Here is a 14,036-nt window from a genome sequence, read left to right on the forward strand (position 1 = left end):
TTATTTTTGCTTTTGATTCCCTTGACTTTGGAGAATGTGTCGAGTAAGAAATTGCTGTGGCTGAGGTCAAAGAGGTTGTTTCCTGCTTTCTACTCCAGCGTTTTGATGGTTTCCTGTCCCACACTCAAGTCCTTCCTCCCTTTTCAGTCTATTTTTGTGCGTGGCGTGAGAAAGTGGTCTAGTTTCATTCTTCTGCATGTTGCTGTCCAGTTCTCCCAGCACCATCTGTTAAAGAAGCTGTCTTTTTTCCATTGGATACTCTTTCCCACTTTGTCAAAGATTAGTTGGCCATACGTTTGTGGGTCCAATTCTGGGTTCTCTATTCTATTGCATTGGTCTATGTGTCTGTTTTTGTGCCAATACCATACTGTCTTGATGATGACAGCTTTGTAGTAGAGGCTAAAGTCCCCAGACTTTGGGATGCCTCCTGTTTTGGTTCTCTCTTCAATATTACTTTGGTTATTCAAGGTCTTTTGTGGTTCCATACAAATTTTAGGATTGTTTGTTCTAGCTTTGAGAAGAATGCTGGTGCAATTTTGTTTGGGATTGCACTGAATGTGTAGATTGTTTTGGGTAGTATTGACATTTTAACAATATTCTTCTTCCGAGCCATGAGCATGGGATATGTTTCCATTTATTTGTGTCTTCTTCAATTTCTTTCATAAGTTTTCTATAGTTTTCAGCATACAGATCTTTTACATCTTTGGTTAGATTTATTCCTAGGTATTTTATAATTTTTGGTGCAGTTGTGAATGGGATCAGTTTCTGTATTTTTCTTTCTGTTGCTTCATTATTGGTATATAAAAATGCAACCGATTTCTGTATGTTGATTTTGTACCCTGTGACTTTGCTGAATTAGCGGATCAGTTCTAGTAGACTTTTGGTGGAGTCTGTCAGGTTTTCCATGTAGAATATCATGTCGTTTGTGAAAAGTGAAAGTTTGACTTCATCTTTGCCAATTCTGTGCTTTTTATTTCCTTTTGTTGTCTGATTGCTGATGTTAGGACTTCCAACACTATGTTAAACAACAGTGGTGAAAGTGGGCATCTCTGTCTTGTTCCTGATCTCAGGGGGAAAGCTCTCAGTTTTCCCCCATTGAGAATAATATTAGCTGTGGGCTTTTTATAAATGGCTTTTATGGTGTTTAAGTATGTTCCTTCTATCCTGACTTTCTTGAGGGTCTTTATTAAGAAAAGATGTTGTATTTTTTCAAATGCTTTTTCTGCATCTGTTGACAGGATCATATGGTTCTTATATTTTCTTTTGTTAATGTGATGTATCACATTGATAGATTTGTGAATATTGAACCAGCCCTGCAACCCAGGAATGAATCCCACTTGATCATCGTGAATTCTTTTTGTATGCTGTTGAATTTATTTGCTACTATCGTGTTGAGAATTTTTGCATCCATATTCATCAGAGATATTGACGTGTAGTTCTCTTTCTTTTTTGCTGGGTCTCTGTCTGGTTTGGGAATCAAAGTGATGCTGGCTTCATAGAATGAATCCAGAAGTTTTCCTTCCGTTTCTATTTTTTGGAACAGCTTGAGAAGGATAGGTATTAACTCTGCTTTTAATGTCTGGTAGAATTCCCCAGGGAGCCATCTGATCCAGGACTCTTATTTGAGGGGAGATTTTTTGATAAATGATTCAGTTTTTTCACTAGTTATAGATATCCTCAAATTTTCTATCTCTTCTCGTTTGAGTTTTGGTACTGTGTAGGTGCTTAGGAATTTGCCCAAATCTTCCAGGTTGTCCAGTTTGTTGGTATATAATTTTTCATAGTATTCCCTGAAAACTGCTTGTATTTCTGAGGGATTGGTTGCAATAAATCCATTTTCATTCGTGATTTTATCTGTTTGGGTCCTCTCTCTTTTCTTTCTGAGAAGCCTGGCCAGAGGTTTATCAATTTCGTTTATTTTTTCAAAAAGCCAACTCTTGGTTTCATTGATCTGTTCTACTGGTTTATTATTATTTTTGTTTATTGTATATTGTTTATTCCTGCCCTGATCTTTATTGTTTCTCTTCTTCTGCTGGGTTTGGGGTGTCTTTGCTGTTCTGCTTCTAGTTCCTTTAGAAGTGCTGTTAGATTTTTGTATTTGTTATTTTTCTTGCTTCTTGAGATAGGTCTGGATTGCAAAGTATTTTCCTCTTAGGACTGCCTTTGCTGCATCCCAAAGAGTTTGGATTGTTGTATTTTCATTTTCATTTGTTTCCATATATATTTAAGTTTCTTCCCTAATTGACTGGTTGACTCATTGGTTCTTTAGTAGGATGTTCTTTAACCTCCATGCTTTTGGAAGTTTTCCAGGCTTTTTCCTGTGGTTGATTTCAAGTTTCATAGCATTATGATCTGAAATTGTGCACCATATGATCTCAGTTGTTTTATGTTTATTCAGGGCTGCTTTGTGACCCAGTATGTGACCTATCTTGGAGAATGTACCACTTTCTCAAGAAGAAAGTGTATTCCATTGCTTTGGGATGTAGAGTTCTAAATATATCTGTCAAGTCCATTTGGTCCAATGTGTCATTCAGGGTCACTGTTTCTTTAGTGATTTTCTGTCTAGTTGATCTATCCATTGCTGTAAGTGGAGTATTAAAGTCCCCTGCAGTTAGCACATTCTTATCAATAAGATTGTTTATGTTTGTGATTAATTTTTTTATATATTTGGATGCTTCTGAATTTGGTGCATAGACACTTATAATTGTTAGCTCTTCCTGATGGCTAGGCCCTGTAATTATTATAAATGCCTTTCTTCATCTCTTGTTACAGCCTTTACTTTAAAGTCTAGTTTGTCTGATATAAGTATGGCTACTCCAGTTTTCTTTTGACCTCCAATAGCATGGTAGATAGCTCCCCATCCCCTCACTTTCAATCTGAAGGTGTGTTCAGGTCTAAAATGAGTCTCTTGTAGACAGAAAATAGATGGGCCTTGTTTTTTATTTTTTAATACCTTTTAATACCCTATGTCTTTTGATTGGAACATTTAGTCCATTTACATTCAGTGTTATTACTGAAAAATATGGGTTTAGAGTCATTGTGTTATCTGTAGGTTTCATGCTTGTAGTGATGTCTCTGGTACTTTGTGTTCCTTGCAACTTCCCTCATAGAGTCTCCCTTAGGATCTCTTGTAGGGCTGTTTTAGTGACGATGAATTCCTTCAGTTTTTGTTTGTTTGGGAAAATCTTTATCTCTCCTTCTATTCTGAATGACAGGTTTGCTGGATAGAGGATTCTTGGCTGCATATTTTTCCTGTTCATCACATTGAAGATTTCCTGCCATTCCTTTCTAGCCTGCCAAGTTTCAGTAGATAGGTTTGCCACTACCCTTATGTGTCTACCTTTGTATGTTAAGGCCCATTTATCCCTAGCTGCTTTCAGGGTTCTTTCTCATCCTTGCATTTTGCCAATTTCACTACCACATGTCCTGCAGAAGATCGATTCAAGTTACCTCTGAAAGGAGTTCTCTGTGCCTTTTGTATTTCAATGTCTGTTTCCTTCCCCAAGGTGGAGAAGTTCTCAGCTATGATTTGTTCAAGTACAAATCATACTTCAGCCCCTTTCTGTTTCTCTTCTTCTTATGGAATTCCTATGATATGGATATTGTTCCATTTGATTGCATCACTTAGTTCTCGAATTCTCCTTTCATGCTCCTGGATCATTTTATCTCTCATTTTCTCAGCTTTCCCTTTTTTCCATAACTTTACATTCTAATTCACCTATTCTCCCTTCTGCCTCTTCAATCCGCACTGTCACTGCCTCCATTTTATTTTACACCTCATTTATAGCATTTTTAAATTCACCATGACTATTTTTAAGATCCATGAATTCTGCAGCAATGGAGTCTCTGATGTCTCCTATGCTTTTCTCAAGCCCAGCAATTAATTTTATGACTATTATTCTAAATTCATGTTCAGTTATGTTGCTTATATCTGCTTTGATCAGTTCTTTAGCTGTCACTTTTTCCTGGAATTTCTTTTGAGAAGAATTCTTCCATTTTGTCATTTTGGCTAGTTTCCTGTCCCTTGTAAGTTCTAGAAGCTTGTTATGTGCTCTGCACCTAGCAAGTACTGCTGTATTAAAGGGGGCTCATACACTGTCCAGGGCCTGCCCATTCAGGAGGTGTTTTATTGGAGAGTGTTACTTGTTCTCTGTTGTGACTTTGGTTATTTTATTTCCCTACTCACAGTGATGTTTTGGATCCTCCACCAGGTGTCATTTGGTTTGTTTCTTGAAGTAGCTCTGGAAAAGAAAACAGACAGACAAAAAAACAGGAAACAAAAACATGCAAATGCACAAACAAATAAAACAAAAGCAAACAGACAAAAACAAAACAAAACAAAAAAACAAAAGATAATCTAAAAGCAGGGAACCAGAAACACCAGCTACAAGAAGAGGGTGGGGGCAGTGCTAATGGAAGAGCATATATAAAGAGAGAAATGACGGGCGGGGAGAAAGAGAAAATGAACACTGACCAGGCAGAGAGACTAAAAGGCTTAATCCAGAGAGAGAGAAAGGAGAATAAGGAGGGAGGTGAGGAAAAAGAAACGAAGATAAAGTTTCCCAGAGAAACTGTATGGCCTGATTATTCTAAGAGGGAGAGAGAAAGGAAAGGAAAGCAGGAGGTGTAGAACATGCATCAAGAGAATGCACTAAATCTGTCAGTTTAAGCAAACCAATAACCAAAGTGATCAGCCTAGATGAGGGAAGAGATAAGAAAGAGAAAGGGCAGAGTATATCTGAATAACAAGAATTGACCTAGAGTTAATCCAGGCAATGCCACAGTGCTGGTCTGGTTTGTAGCATCTCCGCAGCTCCAGTAGAGAAGCGGCTGTCTAGCAACGAGAGGCGTGGTTTGATGTCAGGGCCCCGCCTCCACTGTGGACCCCACCGACCAACCCCTGAAGCCCTGCCTTGGAGGTTGTGGGGAGAAAAATGGCGACCCTCCAGTCCCTTCTTCACAGAACAGGTGTTCCAAATCACTCCTTTGGATCCATCCTCACTGTGCCGGGGATGCAGTCAAGGTGGCTGTCTCGCTCCGCCGTCTCCTATGTCCCACACTTAGCTGCGTTTTAAACTCCTGCTCTGTGCGCTTTAATGATGCTGACGAAATGTAATCCCTTGGCTGTGCTGCAGCACTTCGGGGGAGGGGACCGGATTCTCCTGCTGCCGACTGTGCCCCTGACGTACCACTGAACCCGGAGGTGACTCCCCTCTTCCCCAGGTATATGAACAGGGTATCCGGTTCCAGTCCAAAAAAAAGCTCTGCAGTTAGAGATGGGATGATGGGATCCCTCTCCATCCCGGTCAGAGGTTTGTCTCTTGTCCAGATACAGACCTACGCTCCCCCAACTGCTCTTTCTCTTCCTTTGTCTTTCCGCAGAAGGAGATCCCTTCCCTCTGTGCCTCCATAGCCCGTTTTATCTCCCCCAGTTTGCAATCACGCACCTATTGGGCTGTCTGGTTTTCCTGTTTTCTTCCTTATAGCTTCCGTCTCCTTTCTCCCCAGACTCTTGGGGTTCAGAGCCCTTTGCCTTTAGCCCTTCTTTGTTTGGGAGATGCAGGGAGTAGGATCTCCCTACTTCTCTGCCATGTTGGCCCCTCTCAACCTCCTTCTTCTTAAGGATTTCACACACCTCAGGCTCAGGCCCAGGTAAACCGCAACCAGCACTACCGTGGATGTAATCCATGAATGGGAATCTTGGAAATGCCCATCCCTCATCTTGTGCTGCTCTGTGACTTGAATCTGACTGAGGCAGAAACCTCTCTGAATTTACATGTGAGGGTAGTGTGCTAATGATGTCAAGGAAGCGCAGTGATCGCCAGCATTTGTGGAATAGTGCAAGGAGCCCACGCCTAAGACTCAGGAGACATAGGCTATAGTTCTGAGCTGGCTCCTCTAATTGATGTGTGACTTTGGGAGTGTAACTCAAACTCCTGGGGACTCCCCTTCCTGTGGTCTCTTCCTTGTCTAATAGTCAAAGTATACGTCTTCAGCAGAGCATCTGTTTACAGTTATGGAACTTAAGGAGCCCACTCTAGGGGCAAGTCAGGGTTGAAATCCAGCCTTTGCTCCCCTTGCCAAGATTCTGTCTCCCCAGAGGGGAAACTTGCTGAGACCCTGATAATGAGCTTGGACATAGGCCCTATCTAACATGGGGCAGAGATGAACAGAAGGGAAGGCATTTTTGAGAGCCTAGGACCTGAAAGCTCAAGGATGTGCCCGTGTTTGCAGGATGGTCAAGAGTGACCAAAGGCAAGTTTGCAGAGACAATCTGGAGTGGTTTAGGAGATGGAGGGGAGACTGAGAGTTGGTGGAGAGAGGAACCCAGGGAGAAGTCTGTGGGAGGCAGGGGGAGGAGCACTTCTCCGAATGTCAGAGTGACTTGGAGTGCAGCCTAGCCTCAACTGGATGATAAGATGCAGAGAAACCAGACACAGAGGAGGGTGCATTCACACTGGCCCACACCATTATGGCAGATGCTATGTTTTGCTGGGGTGTTGAAGAGGGCTACGTGTGGGGGGATGGGCACAGGCTGGGAGAGGGTGAGGATGAGAAAAGAACATGGGATGAAACAGATTCCAAGCCTCTGGTTTTAGATAATGCATGGCTGTGATTTATCTACTTTTATATAGTTGAAGAGAGTTTGTCCCTTAGAAAGTCTACACTTTTATAGTAAAGTCGAATGCTTTGTGCCTAACTGAGCCTCAGGTTGTGTTTCAAGGTTCTGCGATGGAGAGATGCTGCAGACAAGTGATAAGGAAAATTGAAAAAAGAGGCAGACCTTCTGTTTGGAAGACCCCAGACCTGGTCAGTCTTAGAAAGTGACATGGATTATGTCCTGAAAGGCTGGGGCAGGACATGTGAATAAGCTGAAGACAGTGGCTACAGGGCTGGGTTAACCATAGGCTACCTTGGGGCATCTTCAGAAGGGGTCAAGGCAGGTTCTTGGGTGTCCAAAGAGAAATGCTCTAAAAAATGCATTCAGACCTGTGGGATCTGGGGACAGCAGGAGAGACTCCGTTTGGAGAATTCAGGGGAGCGAATCGGCACCTGAACGTGAAAGTGTGTGGAGAGGGTGTTTGTGAACTGGGGTTAGGACTGGAAAGAGTGTGGTCTGTGCTCCACCTGAAGATCTGCTTTCCTAGATGGAACGGCAGAAGCAGCAGCACAAGCAAGGTCCCAGGACAAACTGACATTTGTGCCAGCCTGGGCTGAGCCCGGTGTGGGAGTTGGTGAAACCTGTACTATGGCTGTCACTCTCCAGAGCTCACACCCTGGCCTCTCCCAAAACGTGCTAGAGGTTTCTGTGTGAACAGTGTGAGCTGAGGGCCCACATTGCAGGGGGGCACTGTTAAAATCTCAAAGAACAAAAGCTGGGTAGCAATCTTGTTTTCCCACCTGTTTTCGAGGCTGAGGATAACAAGGGTAGCAGACGCGAGTTTTGTTGTGGAGTGAGAACAGCACTGGGTTAGGTGAGTTAGAAGGTCGGTGTTTGGGTGTTTGCTCCTCCTCAGGCAGCTGGCCTTGTTTACCAAATGGGCCTTTTGGTCTTTTTTTTTTTTTTTTAAAGTTTATTTTGAGAGAGGGGGAGAAGGGGAGGGGCAGAGAGAGGGAAAGAACAAGAATCTCAAGCAGGCTTCTCACTGTCATTGTGGATCCTGACATGGAGCTCAAACTCATGAACTGTGAAATCATGACCTGAGCCGAAGTCAAGAGTTGGACGGTTAACCGACTGAGCCACCCAGGTGCCCCCCAAATGGGTCCCTTGGTCTAGAAGGTGCACTTTAGCCCTCTGAGACTGAGACAGACCTCATGCCCCATTGCTGAGTACCCCAGCTTAGTCTTCAGAACTGCCAGAGGAGTGTCTACATTAGCATCGCCGTAGTAGAGGTGCCCACCACCCTACATGGAAAGCCAGTGTCTAGACAAGCCTGACGCCCCCGCCCTGCAGCTCCTGAGTGTGGCTGCCTCATGGCACGCACTTGCCGCCGTGATAGCTGCTGCTAGCTGGACTTCCAGTGCTTGCACATACTATCCAGAATCTTGCCATCACTTTTTTTTTTTTTTTTTTTTTTAGCAGATGGGAAATTTGGAGTTCAGGAAAGGCAGGTGGCCTACCCAGCGTCATAGAGATGGCAGTTAAACCAGACAGAGTTTTTCCTACTTTGCTTGATTTCCCTCCATTTTCACACCTTGAATCACCCTAATCTCCTCAGACTCCCAAATTGTTATTTCACAAAAGAGAATTTTATTCTTTGTAGCTAACTTTATACATTCATGGAAATAATGGTCCCTGGAACACACTCACTTACAAAAAATCACCCTTGGCAAATATTGTCAAACTAAGATTTGTAGGTCAGGAAAGAAAATCAGATAAAATTATATTCTTCTGTTCCTTTAAGTCTACCATAAAACCAAAATCTTTAATGAACCAGAAAATCCACTAGAACCATTAAGTTAAAAATAAACTTTAAAAATCGAGTGGCAATCAACAAGAATAATAGAAAATGTAAAACCTGCAGACTAGAGCATGATTATATTATCGATCTGAAGGACTAAGGCAAAGGGAGAGGACGCAGGGTTGCAGGATGATGAATATTTGCTACCCTTTGACGGAAAACTTCCAGGCATGCTGGGTGGTTGGGTTTTAAGACCTTAGGAGGAAGCCACTTTCTCCTTACTGGCAACTTCTGATGTCGCCATACCATCACATCAAATCAAATTGCGTGTAAACAGTGGAGTGCTTTACATATGCAAGTGGTACCTTATTCTAGGGGTCAGAGTTTAGGTCTCAACCACTCTTTTATACTGAGGGAGCCTGGACACAATAAATATTTGTTGAACAAATGAGTTAAACATTCTAAAGATAATACCCTCTTGATGTTATTCCTTCTGGTTATACTGATATCCTTCTGATATTCTGATTTTGGGAGGTGAGGGATGCTCATTTACTACCTATTTGCGACCTAAAAACTGCCCTGGGTAGTTCTGTTGCATCCTATTCTGTTTGGAGGGAACCTACAGAGAAGGAGTCCTTTCATTGACAGGGAAGATGGAGGAGATGACATCGACAGTCCTTTCAAGAGCCAGCATTCTAGGACTGTGGGTGCATCCGGGTTCTCCTGGTGATACCACGCGATTTACCCTTGCCTTGCTCACTGCCGTCTTCCTATGGTGGCCTGGCTGAGCTGTCTCACGATACTCATTTCTGCTCCTAGAAGCTCAGACATCATTTGACTTCTATGATCCAGTCCATGGAATTTTCTTTTCCAAACCATAAATACAGCAATGGAAGATACCCTGAAGTAGTTTTTTTTTAGGTTTCTCTTGAGGGTAGACTCCATTCATTCATTTATTCAGAAAATACTATTGATTGCTTACAAGGTGCTGGGCATTTTGCTATTACTAGCCCTAAACCACACAGACAAGTCATTTTTTAAAAATTTTTAATGTTTATTTTATTTTTGAAAGAGAAGAGAGACAGAGCGTGAGGAGGGAAGGGGGAGAAAGAGAGGGAAAAACAGAATCCAAAGCAGGCTCCAGGCTCTGAGCTGTCAGCACAGAGCCCGATGAGGGGCTCGAACCCACGAATGGTGAGATCAGGACCTAAGCGAAAGTTGGACGCTTAACCGACTAAGCCACCCAGGCGCCCCACATGTCTTTTTTTTCCATAGAGCTTGAACATTGATGGCTGGAAGAAGTGCTCCAGTGGTGTGAGCTCTGCCGTGACTGGCCTCCACCTCCCCATCCCATCTCTGGGCAGACTTTGCAGTAGCAAAGGAAACAACAGCATGCCTGGTAAGTCTGGGTAAGTAACAGAGGTGACATCAAGGACCTCACAGTTTTAGGCTTATCAATTTTGTGTTTATATGGGTTTGAGGATCCTTTACATTCTGATTAACCAAGGCTACTAGTGTAAATGGCCACATAAAGTGGGGGACATGCTCCCAGTCACGACTGCCCCCAGCCTGTTACTGCACCACCTTTGAGGCTTGGCCTTTTTCCTCGGTGCAAGTTGCTTAGCATAATTGGGTTGATTCTGACACTTGCTGGGACTATTTGTGTTAAGACTTAGGGTCAATGTGCTGCTACCTCGCCCTCCACAAGTGCTCTGTTGTGCATATTTTCTTCTCTCTATGGAGCCATGTAGTATAGTAGCTAAGAGGCACCAGATCTCAGCTGTGTACCTGGGGCTCTCAAGATCTTCTTCTAGGATCAGAGTAGAGCAAGGCTTTAATCTGCCCTGTAGTTCTGTGACAATGCCTTGCCTCATGAAGCAGTGGTCTCTGGTCCCCTTTGTCTGGGCTTCCTGCAAAGAGCTTGTGGGGAAGGTATGAACCCCACCAAGGCTCCTTACCTTCCTAAGCTATTGGTATATATGTGGTGAGACACTACACAAACTTTCAAATAGCTCTAATGAAAGGAGACAAATCAGTGATGGGCTTCCTTCAGGGGTTCTGTGTGGTGAAATATTTCACCCAAACTCTGGGATGACTCCAGCGAAATGGTCAGTTTTATTTTTAGGAGCCCTTGACCAGGACTGACCTGGTCATCAGAACTACTTTGGAAAGATGGATCCATTCTGCCAAGATCCCAGGAAGCACAATTCATTTGGCCAAATATTTGGGAACTCCAAGAGATGGTTTCGTCAACTACCAAAATAAATTAATCACAATAGCTACTCGAAGCCACCTAAAATCCATTGTGGAACATGGCTATAAATATAAAAAATAATCAAAATAAAGATTTGGTGGTTGCTGTTTAGGGACTATGGGGAGAGTGAAATTTTCCCACAAGATTTGCCTTTGCTGTTACAAGAATTTATCTTGCTGGGCTCTGTCTGTTTCATCCTGTTCTGTTGCCTTATGATGTATGCATTGCCTTTTTGATGGCCAGAACTCTGCCTTCCTTTTCCCCCTTTCCCATCCCTCCCTTGAAGCGGGGAGGCAAACAACGAAGACACAAAGGAACGGAGCCAAATACTACAAAACGTTAATGGAATATTTGCTCCAGATGAGATTTTTAAAGAGGCACTTTAAATGCAGCAAAGACCTAAGCACTCACATCAATGTTCCTGTAAGCAGAAAATAAAATCTACAAATAAAGTTTTAGTGGAAGGTGTATCACTTTATTTTATTAGTATTCATATTCCAAATTCATATATGCAATTGTGGAGAACTTCATGAGACAATTTTGCTCTTAGGAAACAGACAACAGCCCCAGACCAGCCTAATAAACAAACATTCAAAATATCATCCACACCAGGCATAGGTGTTTTGCAGTCTCCACCGTGCTGATGTTTAGTGGGCTAGAGCTGTGAGCACCATCGTAATTTGTGCTCTGGCTTTGCATCCCACATGCCACTGCAATGCAATGACCCAGTTTGTCCTGCCTCTGCGTTGGAGGGGACAGGGTCTCCAGGATCCTCCTAGCAATGTACCCGTCATCCACTTTATTATATTTATGGTCAGAATGACACTCCTCCCAGCCTCCCTTAACTGTTCAAGGACAGGTTAACTCTGAAGAAAAGGTGCCTGAGGGTTTCCTGGACTGCTCTGCTGCGTGATCTGGCCTCTGACTCACAGTCGTGCACAGGTGAGGTCTTGAAACTTAGATTCTGGCGTCCTTCCCCAAGCAGGTGAGAGATGCTAAGATGGGGCACAAGCCCTATCCTGCACCAGGTTGTTGGGTTTTTTGTTTTGTGTTTTGTGACAAACTGGCCTGGCCTTAGAGAGGATTTATTGGACTGTAGGAAATGCTGGTGCTTTGCTACTTATAAAGAATGAATCTCCTTGCAGTTTCATCGAAGCTTCTGAAGGACATTCCCATTTTGACCCCAAAGCATCTATAAGTGACTTCTGTCAGGCATTTCTGTTCCCAAGTCTGGTGTCGCTCTCCTCACTCCTGAGCCACTCTAATGGTAAACCAAGAATCACGAATTCCTAATGGAGGTACCTCCACTTTTGAATTCCTTAGGGTCATGTTATGAACAGGTCAGCTAAAGAGAACATTCAGATTAAAGACAGGGAAGAAACCCGAGGAAAACCAAGGATTTCAGCAGAATGCATTTGGATGGGAAGGAGTCCTAAAGATGTCCCCGAGGGGGAAACCACCCAAATTGCAGCCTAAAAACCTGGGGAAGTGTCTGACCCAGATAAGTAGGGTTTGGTATAATCTTTGGATTCTGGAGCCTAATTCCCAGACTACTTGCTGTCAGAGCTGCACCATCAGTTGGCCTAAGGAGATAAGGAACCTGTTTAGATTAACATCAGAAAGAAAAAATAGCACATGTTCCAGAGGCAGTTTCAATTTTTCTCCGCTAACAGGCATGGAAGGCAGAGCTGAAAGGAAGTGCCGGATGGTTCCATCACATTCCACCTAACTGGACAGACGGCTGGACTGTGGCAGTGTGGAGGAGGTGATCTAATGTGAAGGGGACACTGTGCACCCAGAGGACATTGCAAGAGGAGGACATAACCCTGCGCTCGTCATAGGCCAGAGGACCCTGTCCAACCTCAAGGAGCAGAATGACAGAGTGGTTCAGAGCACAGGCTTTCAAGACAGAATTTCCTGGGTCCCATCTGATGCTGCCACTCTATCTTACTCAAGGGCCTTAACCTCTTGGTGCCTCTGTTTCCCCTTCTGTAAAATGGAGCTAATTCGGCTGATATGCAGATCAAACAGGTAACAGAGTTTACAACCATGCGTGGCATATAGTTATTACTATGATTGTCACTGTTGCTGTATTTGCTGTGATCGCCTCCTAACCTGGTTTCATTCATCCAGATGCTTATGTTTCAATAGCTCCTAGTGGTTTATAGTTCCAGGACCCAAGCCCAGATCTACAGAATCAGAGTCTCTGTGGGAGAAATCTAGGGATCTGTATTTTAATACATGTCTCAGGCAAGTCTGGAAAGCTGAGAATATTTCCTCATCTGGACCCCAGACCCAATTTAGGATGGATCTTCCATCACTGAGGCCCACTTTGCCTCTCCTCGTCTACCCTGTCCCCGGGACACATCTTCTTCTGGACCATGCAGCATCTGTCTTCTTATCCTTGCTTGAGGAAGGCTTTCTCCTCCAAGGACAAGTGGAGCTCCCTGCTGCGCTCTGCTACCGCCATGGCCCAGAAAGCTCTTTCATCCCCTCCCATTGCCGAGCAGTCCCCCGTTGCCTGTATACCAGTGTTGGGCATTTTTCCTTCTTGGAGGTCTTCTCTGCCTCCTCTCTTCCTCCGGCAGAATTTCTCATGCAGCAGAACTAGATGGTTGTGTTCTCCCTCGACCTGGCTCATGGCTCCCTGGCAGTTGTCTTTAAGAGGGCCTGGATTCATGAGAAACTAAGGCACCATGACCCGTGTGTCCCCGGCTGGTGTCTCCTAGCCCAGGGATGGTGGGGCACGAATAAGGAGATGATCCAGTCTCTCACGACTCTGACCCTGCACTTACTGCCCCATACTCAGCTGGTACTGGTCCCACATCACGTGCCAACCCCCGCCCCTCCACAGCCTAATTAAGTCCTTTTCCTGCTATCTGGCCCAGGTCCCCAGAACTGCTCTATGGCCCCTTTTCTCTCTCTGCCATCATCGTCCACACAGGAGATGGGTCCCCTCCCCACTGCCTTTGCTCAGGGCTTGAGAAAACCCAGTGTAACCACCACCTCGGTCTGGTCTGCCCCAGTGTGGATTGCTGGGCACAGCCCTCCACTGCAGCCGCCATGGCCTTGCTGCCCGCCAGGAGGAATCTGAGTTCTGTGAGCCTGCGGTGATGAGGAGGTCAGAGAGGAGGCTTGAGGCCACAGTCCAGAACCAAGGGGCAGACCTCCCTGGAGACTTGGGAACCGGCCAAGTGGCAGCCAAGGGGCAGACATTTTTGGTGTTTCTGCTGCTGCCTTTGCCACACCCCGTGGCTCACCACCCGCTTTAGGTCTGTTGTTTGACCTGCTTTGTTAGCAGATCCTGTCTCCTCCGCCCCACTGCTTCCTCCTTTGCCACAGAGGGGGTGGGGGTGGCAGCAAAGGCAGAGGGGATGGGG

At 44.4% G+C, this 14,036-nt stretch overlaps 1 long non-coding RNA gene across 3 annotated transcripts in view; it reads left to right on the forward strand.

Annotated features, from left to right (window-relative positions):
- LOC144231756 (uncharacterized) overlaps positions 1 to 14,036 on the forward strand; it is a 64,184-nt gene that overhangs the window by 14,356 nt on the left and 35,792 nt on the right. For 2 of the 3 annotated variants that reach the window (XR_013335178.1, XR_013335179.1), the window contains exon 2: positions 9,678 to 9,801. This is a non-coding gene — a long non-coding RNA (uncharacterized LOC144231756). Of the gene's footprint in view, positions 1 to 9,677; positions 9,812 to 14,036 lie in introns of all 3 variants that reach the window. The other variant, XR_013335180.1, reaches the window with a different exon arrangement.

This window comes from Crocuta crocuta, unplaced genomic scaffold (assembly GCF_008692635.1).
Source record: "Crocuta crocuta isolate KB4526 unplaced genomic scaffold, BGI_CrCroc_1.0 scaffold102, whole genome shotgun sequence".
Lineage (NCBI taxonomy): Eukaryota > Metazoa > Chordata > Mammalia > Carnivora > Hyaenidae > Crocuta > Crocuta crocuta.